A 15,010-nucleotide genomic window follows, 5' to 3' on the forward strand; every position below is an offset into this window, starting at 1 on the left:
ACTTTACTTTTATTTGTAATGTACATTCTTTCTTAAGTATTCAAGTTTAATTAGTTTCCAAGTTTCAATTATGGTTTTTGTTCTTATTCATTATGCTTATAAGTTAATATGTTAGTTTGAATGATTGATCACCATTTAGGCTTGCATGTTAGCTATCTTGGTTTGAATTAAGAGTAGACACCATGCTTTAATTCGAATTGAACTATGAATAGGAAGAGTATGTATGGACATTCGACAACAGGGATTAGATACATGCTTGGTTGTTTAAATTGTTCTTCTATGCTTAATGGGTTCCTAATGCTTAATTTTAGGTTAGACAACAAATGATCAAATTAGGGAATTAGGAACACAAGGTTATGACCAAACATCATGGCTTAATCATACTTTAGCTAGAATCAATCCGTTAATCTAATTGAACTTGGGAATTTATTTGCTTGAGTTATTTCCCTTTTTCTTGTTTTATTTATTTTCTTTTTCATTTCTATTTTGTGTAGGGGAAATGAATTGGATCATTCAATCACCAATCCTCGTGGGATCGACCTCGCACTTACATATGCTATACTACCAAACGGCTCGTGCACTTGCGAGTATCACAAGTTGAGGATGCAGCTGAATCCATTTTGGTGCAGCTGAATCCATTTTGGTGCAGCTGAATCGACGCAACATCGGATTTCACTCAAACTTAACCAAATAACTCCTCCCACCATATTATGTTGTTGCCCAAGTTTTGGGTGCGATCCGAAATCAATAGGTGTAAGAAATTGGACAATTTATGTTCAAAGGCAATTCGTTCCTGATCGGAGTGGTCGGTGTATTCCATAGTTCTAGAGATCGGATTTCACTCAAAACTAAGCAAATGACTCCTCCCACCATATTATGATGTTGCACAAGTTTTGGGATTGATCCGAAATCAATAGGTGTAAGAAATTGGATAATTCAAGTTCAAAGGCAGTTCATTCCTAATTGGAGTGGTTGGTGTTTTGGGTAGTTCTAGAGATTGGATTTCACTCAAACTTAAGCAAATGACTCCTCCCACCATATTATGATGTTGCCCCAGTTTTGGGCTCGATCCGAAATCAATAGGTGTAAGAAATTGGACAATTCAAGTTCAAAGGCAGTTCGTTCCTAATTGGAGTGGTTGGTGTTTTGGGTAGTTCTAGAGATCGGATTTCACTCAAACTTAACCAAATGACACCTCCCTCCATATTATGATGTTGGCCAAGTTTTGGGCTCGATCCGAAATCAATAGGTGTAAGAAATTGGACAATTTATGTTCAATGGCAGTTCGTTCCTAATCGGAGTGGTTGGTGTATTCCATAGTTCTAGAGATCGGATTTCACACAAAACTAACCAAATGACTCCTCCCACCACATTATGATGTTGCCCAAGTTCTGGGCTCGATCCGAAATCAATAGGTGTAAGAAATTGGACAATTCAAGTTCAAAGGCAGTTCGTTCCTAATTGGAGTGGTTGGTGTTTTGGGTAGTTCTAGAGATCGGATTTTACTCAAAGTAAACCAAATGACTCCTCCCACCATATTATGATGTTGCCCAAGTTTTGGGCTCGATCCGAAATCAATAGGTGTAAGAAATTGGACATTTCAAGTTCAAAGGCAGTTCGTTCCTAATTGGAGTGGTTGGTGTTTTGGCTAGTTCTAGGGATCGGATTTCACTCAAACTTAAGCAAATCAGTCCTCCCACCATATTATGATGTTGCCCCAGTTTTGGGCTCGATCCGAAATCAATAGGTGTAAGAAATTGGACAATTCAAGTTCAAAGGCAGTTCGTTCCCAATTGGAGTGGTTTGTGTTTTGGGTAGTTCTAGAGATTGGATTTCACTCAAACTTAACCAAATGACTCCTCCCACCATATTATGATGTTGCCCCAGTTTTGGGCTTGATCCGAAATCAATAGGTGTAAGAAATTGGACAATTCAAGTTCAAAGGCAGTTTGTTCCCAACTGGAGTGGTTGGTATTTTGGGTAGTTCTAGAGACCGGATTTCACTCAAACTTAACCAAATGACTCCTCCCACCATAATATGATGCTGCCCCAGTTTTGGGCTCGATCCGAAATCAATAGGTGTAAGGAATTGGACAATTCATGTCCAAAGACAGTTCGTTCCTAATTGGACTGGTTGGTGTTTTGGGTAGTTCTAGAGATCGGATTTCGCTCAAACTTAACCAAATGACTACTCCCACCAAATTTTGATGTTGCCCAAGTTTTGGGCTCGATCCGAAATCAATAGGTGTAAGAAATTGGACAATTCAAGTTCAAAGGAAGTTCGTTCTCAATTGGAGTGGTTGGTGTTTTGGGTAGTTCTAGAGATCGGATTTCGCTCAAACTTAACCAAATGACTCCTCCCACAATATTATGATGTTGCCCAAGTTTTGGGCTCGTTCCGAAATCAATAGGTTTAAGAAATTGGACAATTCAAGTTCCAAGGCAGTTCGTTCCTGATTGGAGTGGTTGGGTTTTGGGTAGTTCTAGGGATCGGATATCACTCAAACCTAACCAAATGACACCCCATACCATATTATGATGTTGCCCAAGTTTTGGGCTCTATCCAAAATCAATAGGTGTAAGAAATTGGACAATTCAAGTTCAAAGGCAGTCCGTTCCTAATCGGTGTGGTTGGTGTATTCCATAGTTCTAGAGATCGGATTTCACTAAAAACTAACCAAACGACTCCTCCCACCATAATATGATGTTGCCCATGTTTGGGCTCGATCCGAAATCAATAGGTGTAATAAATTGGACAATTCAAGTTCAAAGGCAGTTCGTTCCAAATTGGAGTGGTTGGTGTTTTGGGTAGTTCTAGAGATCGGATTTCACTCAAACTCAACCAAACAACTACTCCCACCTTATTATGATGTTGCCCAAGTTTTGGGCTCGATACGAAATCAAAAGCTGTAACAAATTGGTCAATTCAAGTTCAAAGGCAATTCTTTCCTAATTGGAGTGGTTGGAGTTTTGGGTTGTTCTAGAGATCGGATTTCACTCAAACTTAACCAAATGACTCCTCCCACCATATTATGATGTTGCCCAAGTTCTGGGCTCGATCCGAAATGAATAGGTGTAAGAAATTGGACAATTCCAGTTTAAAGGCAGTTCGTTCCTAATCGGAGTGGTTGGTGTTTTCCATAGTTCTAGAGATCGGATTTCACTCAAAACTAACCAAATGACTCCTCCCACCATCTTTTGATGTTGCCCAAGTTTTGGGCTCGATCCGAAATCAATAGGTGTAAGAAATTGGACAATTCAACTTCAAAGGCAGTTCGTTCCTAATTGGAGTGGTTCGTGTTTTGGTTAGTTCTAGAGATCAGATTTCACTCAAACTCAACGAAATCACTCCTCCCACCATATTATGATGTTGCCCAAGTTTTGGGCTTAATCCGAAATCCATAGGTGTAAGAAATTGGACAATTCAAGTTCAAAGGCAGTTCGTTCCTAATCGGAGTGGTTGGTGTATTCCGAGGTTCTAGAGATCGGATTTCCCTCAAAACTAACCAAATGACTCCTCCCACCATAATATGATGTTGCCCAAGTTTTGGGCTCGATCCGAAATCCATAGGTGTAAGAAATTGGACAATTCATGTTCAAAGGAAGTTCGTTCCTAATTTGTGTGGTTGGTGTTTTGGGTATTTCTAGAGATCGGATTTCACTCAAACTTATCCAAATGACTCCTCCCACCATATTATGATGTTGCCCATGTTTTGGGCTCGATCCGAAGTCAATAGGTGTAAGAAATTGGACAATTCAAGTTCTAAGGCAGTTCGTTCCAAATTGGATTGGTTGGTGTTTTGGGTAGTTCTAGAGATCGGATTTCACTCAAGCTTAACCAAATGACTCCTCCCACCATATTATGATGTAGCCCAAGTTTTGGGCTCGATCCGAAATCAATAGGTGTAAGGAATTGGACAATTCAAGTTCAACGGCAGTTCGATCCTAAACGGAGTGGTTGGTGTATTCCATAGTGCTAGAGATCGGATTTCACTCAAAACTAACCAAATGACTCCTCCCACCATATTATGATGTAGCCCAAGTTTTGGGCTCAATCCGAAATCAATAGGTGTAAGAAATTGGACAATTGAAGTTCAAAGGTAGTTCGTTCCTAATTGGAGTGGTTGGAGTTTTGGGTAGTTCTAGGGATCGGATTTCACTCAAACTCAACCAAATGACTCCTCCCACCATATTATGATGTTGCCCAAGTTTTGGGCTAGATCCGAAATCAATAGGTGTAAGAAATTGGACAATTCAAGTACGAAGGCAGTTCGTTCCGAATTGGAGTGGTTGGGGTTTTGGGTAGTTCAAGAGATCGGATTTCACTCAAACATATCCAAATGACTCCTCCCACCATATTATGATGTTGCCCATGTTTTGGGCTCGATCCGAAATCTATAGTTGTAAGAAATTGGACAATTCAAGTTCAAAGGCAGTTCGTTCCTAATTGGAGTGGTTGGAGTTTTGGGTAGTTCTAGAGATCGGATTTCACTCAAACTCAACCAAATGACTCCTCCCACCATATTATGATGATGCCCAAGTTTTGGGCTCGATCCGAAATCAATTGGTGTAAGAAATTGGACAATTCAAGTTCGAAGGCAGTTCGTTCCTAATTGTAGTGGTTCGTGTTTTGGTTAGTTCTAGAGATCGGATTTCACTCAAACTTAACCAAACGACTCCTCCCACCATATTATGATGTTGCCCAAGTTTTGGGCTCGATCCGAAATCAATAGCTGTAAGAAATTGGTCAATTCAAGTTCAAAGGCAAATCATTCCTAATTGGAGTGGTTGGTGTTTTGGGTTGTTCTAGAGATCGGATTTCACTTAAACTTAACCAAATGACTCCTCCCACCATATTATGATGTTGCCCAAGTTTTGGGCTCGATCTGAAATCAATAGGTGTAAGAAATTGGACAATTCAAGTTCGAAGGCAGTTCGTTCCTAATCGGAGTGGTTGGTGTATTCCGTGGTTCTAGAGATCGGATTTCACTCAAAACTAACCAAATGACTCCTCCCACCATAATATGATGTTGCCCAAGTTTTGGGCTCGATCCGAAATCCATAGGTGTAAGCAATTGGACAATTCATGTTCAAAGGCAGTTCGTTCCTAATTGGTGTGGTTGGTGTTTTGGGTATTTCTAGAGATCGGATTTCACTCAAACTTATCCAAATGACTCCTCCCACCATATTATGAAGTTGCCCAAGTTTTGGGCTCGATCCGAAATCAATAGCTGTAAGAAATTGGTCAATTCAAGTTCAAAGGCAAATCATTCCTAATTGGAGTGGTTGGTGTTTTGGGTTGTTCTAGAGATCGGATTTCACTCAAACTTAACCACATGACTCCTCCCACCATATTATGATGTTGCCCAAGTTTTGGGCTCGATCTGAAATCAATAGGTGTAAGAAATTGGACAATTTATTTTCGAAGGCAGTTCGTTCCTAATCCGAGTGGTTGGTGTATTCCATAGTTCTAAAGATCGGATTTCACTCAAACTTAACCAAATGACTCCTCCCACCATATTATGAGGTTGCCCAAGTTTTGGGGTTGATCTGAAATCAATAGGTGTAAGAAATTGGACAATTCACGTTCAATGGCAGTTCGTTCCAAACTGGGGTGGTTGGTGTATTGGTTAGTTCTAGGGATCGGATCGCACTCAAAATTAACCAAATGACTCCTCCCACCATATTATGATGATGCCCAAGTTTTGGGCTCGATCCGAAATCAATGGGTGTAAGAAATTGGACAATTCAAGTTCAAAGGCAGTTTGTTCCTAATTGGGGTGGTTGGTGTATTGGGTAGTTCTAGAGATCGGATTTCACTCAAAGTTAACCAGATGACTCCTCCCACCATATTATGATGTTTCCCAAGTTTTGGGCTCGATCCAAATTCAATAGGTGTAAGAAATTGGACAATTCAAGTTCAATGGCAGTTCGTTCCTAATTGGGGTGGTTGGTGTATTGGGTAGTTCTAGAGATCCGATTGCACTCAAAATTAACCAAATGACTCCTCCCACCATATTATCACGTTGCCCAGCTTTTGGGCTCTATCCGAAATCAATAGTTGTAAGAAATTGGAAAATTCAAGTTCAGAGGCAGTTCGTTCCTAATTGGGGTGGTTGTTGTATTGGGTAGTTCTAGAGATCGGATTTCACTCAAAATTAACCAAATGACTCCTCCCACCATATTATGATGTTGCCCAAGTTTTGGGCTCGATCCGGAATCAATAGGTGTAAGAAATTGGACAATTTATATTCAAAGGCAGTTCGTTCCAAATCGGAGTGGTTGGTGTATTCCATAGTTCCAGAGATCGGATTTCACTCAAAACAAACCAAATGACTCCTCCCACCATATTATGATGTTGCCCAAGTTTTGGGCTCGATCCGAATTCAATAGGTGTAAGAAATTGGACAATTCAAGTTCAAAGGCAGTTCGTTCCAAATTGGAGTGGTTGTTGTTTTGGGTAGTTCTAGAGATCGGATTTCTCTCAAACTTAACCAAATGACTCCTCCCGCCATATTATGATGTCGCAAAAGTTTTGGGCTCGATCCGAAATCAATAGGTGTAAGAAATTGGACAATTCAGGTTCAAAGGCAGTTCGTTCCTAATTGGAGTGGTTGGTGTTTTGGTTAGTTCTAGAGATCGAATTTCACTCAAACTTAACCAAATGACTCCTCCCACCATATTATGATGTTGCCCAAGTTTTGGGCTTGATCCGAAATCAATAGGTGTAAGAAATTGGACAATTTATGTTCAAAGGCAGTTCGTTCCTAATCGGAGTGGTTGGTGTATTCCATAGTTCTTGAGATAGTATTTCACTCAAAACTAACCAAATGATTCCTCCCACCATATTATGATGTTTCCCAAGTTTTGGGCACGATCCGAAGTCAATAGGTGTAAGAAATTGGACAATTTATTTTCAAAGGCAGTTCGTTACTAATCGGAGTGGTCGGTGTATTCCATAGTTCTAGAGATCGGATTTCACTCAAAACTAAGCAAATGACTCCTCAGACCATATTATGATGTTGCACAAGTTTTGGGCTTGATCCGAAATCAATATGTGTAAGGAATTGGACAATTCAATTCAAAGGAAGTTCGTTCGTAATTGGAGTGGTTGGTGTTTTGGGTAGTTCTAGAGATCGGATTTCACTCAAGCTTAACCAAATGACTCCTCCCACCATATTATGATGTTGCCCAAGCTTTGGGCTCGATCAGAAATCAATAGCTGTAAGAAATTGGACAATTTATGTTCAAAGGCAGTTCGTTCCTAATCGAAGTGGTTGGTGTATTCCATAGTTCTAGAGATCGGATTTCACTCAAAACTAACCAAATGACTCCTCCCACTGTATTATGATGTTGCCCAAGTTTTGGGCTCGTTCCGAAATCAATAGGTGTAAGAAATTGAACAATGTATGTTCAAAGGCAGTTCGTTCCTAATCGGAGTGGTTGGTGTATTCCATAGTTCTAGAGATCGGATTTCACTAAAAACTGTCCAAATGACTCCTCCCACCAAATTATGAGGTTGCCGAAGTTTTGGGCTCGATCCGAAATCAATAGGTGCAAGAAATTGGACAATTCAAGTTCAAAGGCAGTTCGTTCCTAATTGGAGTGGTTGGTGTTTTGGGTAGTTCTAGAGATCGGATTTCACTCAAACTTAACCAAATGACTGTCGCGTAGATACAGCTGCACCAAATGGATTCAGTTGCATCCTCAACTTGTGATACTCGCAAGTGCACGAGCCGTTTGGTGGTATAGCATATGTAAGTGCGAGGTCGATCCCACGAGGATTGGTGATTGAATGATCCAATTTAGTTTCCCTACACAAAACAGAAATGAAAAAGAAAGAACATAAAACAAGGAAGAAAGAAAATAACTAACTCAAGCAGATAAGTTCCCAAGTTCAATTAGATTAATGGATTGATTCTAGCTAAAGTATGATTAAGCCATGGTGTGTGGTCATAACCTTGTGTTCCTAATTCCCTAATTTGATCATTTGTTGTCTAACCTAAAATTAAGCATTAGGAACCCATTAAGCATAGAAGAACAATTTAAACAACCAAGCATGTATCTAATCCCTGTTGTCGAATGTCCATACATACTCTTCCTATTCATAGTTCAATTCGAATTAAAGCATGGTGTATACTCTTAATTCAAACCAAGATAGCTAACATGCAAGCCTAAATGGTGATCAATCATTCAAACTAGCATATTAACTTATAAGCATAATGAATAAGAACAAAAACCATAATTGAAACTTGGAAACTAATTCAACTTGAAACTAAAGAAAAGAATTTACATAATGAAAAGTAAAGTAGAACTTGGAAAGACTTAAAGAAAATTTCAGCACAAAAGATTTCATTACTACAATTGAAAACTAGAAAGAGAAACTAAGAGAATTTGAGGGAGAGAAGGGAAGGGAGCTCTAGAGAAGTGCTTGAGAGCTCCCCCCCTTGGGGTGGTTTACAAGCTTAGAGAACTTCTCTATTTATAGGCCTAGGGGAAGTGAAAATCTGAATTTGATATGGCTAATGCATACAACACTTGTATTAGAAAATATGAATTGGTTGATACACTTGACCAATAAATTTCACCAGCAGCCCTAGCTCATTTTCATGTCACCATGACCAAGCTTCCAACCAGCTACAATAGCTCATGCCTAGCTCACCATGACCAAGCTTCCAACCAGAAACAATAGCTCATCCTGAGGTCAGCATGACCAGCAACTTCAAGGGCTTACAAATTGGGCTTCACTTAAGCAAATTAAGACTTTAAGCACTCAAACTTGAAGTTCAGAATGTCTTCTTTCCAGCCATATATTATTTCGGCCAATCCAAGGTCGGAGGCGGAAGTTAAGGCCAAAACAAATTGCTAACTCATTTTGTGCGCTGATAAAATCCATCCTGAGCATGGCTCTGTGTTTGCTAGGTAACAGACTCCATATTTATCCAATGGGGCTGAAGTTTGGATATGTTATAGTATACACCCATTGGAACAACTTTCATGAAGAATGCTGCCTCATCCGAGCTGTGTAGATTGCTGAAACAAAGCTTGCAATATGACCTACGGAACTGGACTGGCAGGGGGCTGTAGCCAAAATGAGTTTTTCTTTTAAGCTCTTCATCCATTCATCCAAATTAGGCCTTAACATGCTTGAATTGCATGAATTATGCTCTCTTGCTCTATTTGCCTACAAAACACACAAAGGGAGGCAAATAACTTAGAAATCTAAGAAACTAAGCAAAAGAAGTAAGTAAATAGGGCATGTATATGTATGAAATTATGAGCTTAACAATGACTCCTCCCACCATATTATGATGTTGCCCAAGTTTTGGGCTCGATCCGAAATCAATAGGTGTAAGAAATTGGACAATTTATGGTCAAAGGCAGTTCGTTCCTAATCAGAGTGGTTGGTGTATTCCATAGTTCTAGAGATCGGATTTCGCTCAAAACAAACCGAATGACTCCTCCCACACTATTATGAGACATTAGACAATTCAAGTTCTAAGGCAGTTCGTTCCTAATTCGAGTGGTTAGTGTTTTGGGTAGTTCTAGAGATCGGATTTCACTCAAACTTAACCAAATGACTCCTCCCACACTATTATGATGTTGCCCAAGTTTTGGGCTCGAACCGGAATCAATTGGTGTAAGAAATTGGACAATTTATAACCAAAGGCAGTTCGTTCCTAATCGGAGTGGTTGGTGTATTCCATAGTTCCAGAGATCAGATTTCACTCAAACCTAACCAAATGACTCCTCCCACCATATTATGATGTTGCCCAAGTTTTTGGCTCGATCCGAAATCAATAGGTGTAAGAAATTGGACAATTCAGGTTCAAAGGCAGTTCGTTCCTAATTGGAGTGGTTGGTGTTTTGGGTAGTTCTAGAGATCAGATTTTACTCAAACTTAACCAAATGACTCCTCCCACCATATTATGATGTCGCCCAAGTTTAGGGCTCGATCCGAAATCAATAGGTGTAAGAAATTGGACAATTCAAGTTCAAAGGCAGTTCGTTCCTAATTGGAGTGGTTGGGGTTTTGGGTAGTTCTGGAGATCGGATTTCACTGAAACTTAACCAAATGACTCCTCCCACCATATTATGATGTTGCCCAAGTTTTGGGCTCGATCCGGAATCAATAGGTGTAAGAAATTGGACAATTTATGTTCAAAGGCAGTTCGTTCCTAATCGGAGTAGTTGGTGTATTCCATAGTTCTAGAGATCGGATTTCACTCAAAACTAACTAAATGACTCCTCCCACCATATGATGATGTGGCCCAAGTTTTGGGCTCGATCCGAAATCAATAGGTGTAAGAAATTGGACGATTCAAGTTCAAAGGCAGTTCGTTCCTAATTGGAGTGGTTGGTGTTTTGGGTAGTTCTAGAGATCGGATTTCACTCAAGCTTAACCAAATGACTACTCCCACCATATTATGATGTTGCCCAAGCTTTGGGCTCGATCAGAAATCAATAGGTGTAAGAAATTGGACAATTCAGGTTCAAAGGCAGTTCGTTCCTAATTGGAGTGGTTGGTGTTTTGGTTAGTTCTAGAGATCGAATTTCACTCAAACCTAACCAAATGACTCCTCCCACCATATTATGATGTTGCCCAAGTTTTGGGCTCGATCCGAAATCAATAGGTGTAAGAAATTGGACAATTTATGGTCAAAGGCAGTTCGTTCCTAATCAGAGTGGTTGGTGTATTCCATAGTTCTAGAGATCGGATTTCGCTCAAAACAAACCGAATGACTCCTCCAACCATATTATGAGGTTGCCCAAGTTTTGGGCTCGATACAAAATCAATAGGTGTAAGAAATTGGACAATTCAAGTTCAAAGGCAGTTCGTTCCTAATCGGAGTGGTTGGTGTATTCGATAGTTGTAGAGATCGGATTTCACTCAAAACTGTCCAAATGACTCCTCCCACCAAATTATGAGGTTGCCGAAGTTTTGGGCTCGATCCGAAATCAATAGGTATAAGAAATTGGACAATTCAAGTTCAAAGGCAGTTCGTTCCTAATTGGAGTGGTTGGTGTTTTGGGTAGTTTTAGAGATCGGATTTCACTCAAAACTAACCAAATGACTCCTCCCACCAAATTATGAGGTTGCCGAAGTTTTGGGCTCGATCCGAAATCAATAGGTATAAGAAATTGGACAATTCAAGTTTAAAGGCAGTTCGTTCCTAATTGGAGTGGTTGGTGTTTTGGGTAGTTCTAGAGATCGGATTTCACTCAAAATTAACCAAATGACTCCTCAGACCATATTATCATGTTGCACATGTTTTGGGCTCGATCCGAAATCAATAGGTGTAAGAAATTGGACAATTCAAGTTCGAAGGCAGTTCGTTCCTAATTGGCGTGGTTGGTGTTTTGGGTAGTTCTAGAGATTGGATTTCACTCAAGCTTAACCAAGTGACTCCTCCCACCACATTATGATGTTGCCCAAGTTTTGGGTTCGATCCGAAATCAGTAGGTGTAAGAAATTTTACAATTCGGGTTCAAAGGCAGTTCGTTCCTAATTGGAGTGGTTGATGTTTTGGGTAGTTCTAGAGATTGGATTTCACTCAAACTTAAGCAAATGACTCCTCCCACCATATTATGATGTTGCCCCAGGTTTGGGCTCGATCCGAAATCAATAGGTGTAAGAAATTGGACAATTCAATTTCAAAGGCAGTTCGTTCCTAATTGGAGTGTTTGGTGTTTTGGGTAGTTCTAGAGATCGGATTTCATTCAAGCTTAACCAAATGACTCCTCCCCCCATATTATGATGTTGCCCAAGTTTTGGGCTCGATCCGAAATCAATAGGTGTAAGAAATCGGACAATTCCAGTTCAAAGGCAGTTCGTTCCTAATTGTAGTGGTTGGTGTTTTGGGTAGTTCTAGAGATTGGATTTCACTCAAACTCAAGCAAATGACTCCTCCCACCAAATTATGATGTTGCCCCAGTTTTGGGTTCTATCCGAAATCAATAGGTGTAAGAAATTCGACAATTCAAGTTCAAAGGCAGTTCGTTCCTAATTCTAGAGATCGGATTTCACTCAAACCTAACCAAATCACTCCTCCCACCATATTATGATGTTGGCAAAGTGTTGGGCTCGATCCGAAATCAATAGGTGTAAGAAATTGGACAATTCAAGTTCAAACGCAGTTCGTTTCTAATTGGAGTGGTTGGTGTTTTGGGTAGTTCTGGAGATCGGATTTCACTCAAGCTTAACCAAATGACTCCTCCCACGATATTATGATGTTGCCCAAGTTTTGGGCTCGATCCGAAATCAATAGGTGTAAGAAATTGGACAATTTAGGTTCGAAGGCAGTTCGTTCCTAATTGGAGTGGTTGGTGTTTTGGGTAGTTCTAGAGAGCGGATTTCACTCAAACTTAACCAAATGACTCCTCCCACCATATTATGATGTTGCCCAAGTTTTGGGCTCGATCCGGAATAAATAGGTGTTAGAAATTGGACAATTTATTTTCAAAGGCAGTTCGTTCCTAATCGGAGTGGTTGGTGTATTCCATAGTTCCAGAGATCGAATTTCACTCAAAACTAACCAAATGACTCCTCCCACCATATTATGAGGTTGCCCAAGTTTTGGGCTCGATCCGAAATCAATAGGTGTAAGAAATTGGACAATTCAGGTTCAAACGCAATTCGTTCCTAATTGGAGTGGTCGGTGTTTTGGGTAGTTCTAGAGATCGGATTTCACTCAAACTTAACCAAATGACTCCTCCCACCATATTATGATGTTGCCCATGTTTTGGGCTCGATCCGAAATAAATAGGTGTAAGAAATTGGACAATTTATGTTCAAAGGCAGTTCGTTCCTAATCGTAGTGGTCGGTGTATTCCATAGTTCTAGAGATCAGATTTCACTCAAAACTAACCAAATGACTCCTCAGACCATATTATCATGTTGCACAAGTTTTGGGCTCGATCCGAAATCAATAGGTGTAAGAAATTGGACAATTCAAGTTCAAAGGAAGTTCGTTCCTAATTGGCGTGGTTGGTGTTTTGGGTAGTTCTAGAGATTGGATTTCACTCAAGCTTAACCAAGTGACTCCTCCCACCATATTATGATGTTGCCCAAGTTTTGGGTTCGATCCGAAATCAGTAGGTGTAAGAAATTGGACAATTCAGGTTCAAAGGCAGTTCGTTCCTAATTGGAGTGGTTGGTGTTTTGGGTAGTTCTAGGGATTGGATTTCACTCAAACTTAAGCAAATGACTCCTCCCACCATATTATGATGTTGCCCCAGGTTTGGTCTCGATCCGAAATCAATAGGTGTAAGAAATTGGACAATTCAAGTTCAAAGGCAGTTCGTTCCTAATTGGAGTGGTTGGTGTTTTGGGTAGTTCTAGAGATCGGATTTCACTCAAACTTAAACAAATGACTCCTCCCACCATATTATGATGTTGCCCATGTTTTCGGCTCGATCCGAAATAAATAGGTGTAAGAAATTGGACAATTTATGTTCAAAGGCAGTTCGTTCCTAATCGTAGTGGTCGGTGTATTCCGTAGTTCTAGAGATCGGATTTCACTCAAAACAAACCAAATGACTCCTCCCACCATATTATGATGTTGCCCAAGTTTTGGGCTCGATCCGAAATCAGTAGGTGTAAGAAATTGGACAATTCAAGTTCAAAGGTAGTTCTTTCCAAATTGGAGTGGTTGGTGTTTTGGGTAGTTCTAGAGATCTGATTTTACTCAAACTTAACCAAATGACTCCTCCCAGCATATTATGATGTTGCCCAAGCTTTGGGCTCGATACGAAATCAATTGGTGTAAGAAATTGGACAATTTATGTTCAGAGGCAGTTCCTTCCTAATCGGAGTGGTTGGTGTATTCCATAGTTCTAGAGATCGGATTCCACTCAAAACTAACCAAAAGACTCCTCCAACCATATTATGAGGTTGCCCAGGTTTTGGGCTCGATCCGAAATCAATAGGGGTATGAAATTGGATAATTCAAGTCCAAAGGCAGTTCGTTCGTAAATGGAGTGGTTGGTGTTTTGGGTAGTTCTAGAGATCGGATTTCACTCAAACTTAACCAAATCACTACTCCCAACACATTATGATGTTGCCCAAGTTTTGGGCTCGATCCGAAATCAATAGGTGTAAGAAATTGGACAATTCAAGTTCAAAGGCAGTTCGATCCTAATTGGAGTGGTTGGTGTTTTGGGTAGTTCTAGAGATCGGATTTCACTCAAGCTTAACCAAATGACTCCTCCCACCGTATTATGATGTTGCCCAAGTTTTGGGCTCGATCCGAAATCAATAGGTATAAGAAATTGGATAATTCAAGTTCAAAGGCAGTTCGTTCCTAATTGGTGTGGTTGGTGTTTTGGGTAGTTCTAGAGATCGGATTTCACTCAAGCTTAAAAAAGTGACTCCTCCCACCATATTATGATGTTGGCCAACTTTTGGGCTCGATCCGAAATCAATAGGTGTAAGAAATTTTACAATTTATGTTCAATGGCAGTTCATTCCTAATCGGGGGTGGTTGATGTATTCCATAGTTCTAGAGATCGGATTTCACTCAAAACTAACCAAATGACTCCTCCCACCATATTATGATGTTGCCCAAGTTTTGGGCTCGATCCGAAATCAATAGGTGTAAGAAATTGGACAATTCAAGTTCAAAGTCAGTTCCTTCCCAATTGGAGTGGTTGGTGTTTTGGTTAGTTCTAGGGATCGGATTTCACTCAAACTTAACCAAATGACTCCTCCCACCATATTATGATGTTGCCCAAGTTTTGGGCTTGATCCGAAATCAATAGGTGTATGAAATTGGACAATTCAAGTCCAAAGGCAGTTCGTTCGTAAATGGAGTGGTTGGTGTTTTGGGTAGTTCTAGAGATCGGATTTCACTCAAACTTAACCAAATCACTACTCCCAACACATTATGATGTTGCCCAAGTTTTGGGCTCGATCCGAAATCAATAGGTGTAAGAAATTGGACAATTCAAGTTCAAAGGCAGTTCGATCCTAATTGGAGTGGTTGGTGTTTTGGGTAGTTCTAGAGATCGG

Source organism: Prunus avium, chromosome 4 (genome assembly GCF_965620075.1).
Source record: "Prunus avium chromosome 4, drPruAviu1.hap1.1, whole genome shotgun sequence".
Taxonomy (NCBI): domain Eukaryota; kingdom Viridiplantae; phylum Streptophyta; class Magnoliopsida; order Rosales; family Rosaceae; genus Prunus; species Prunus avium.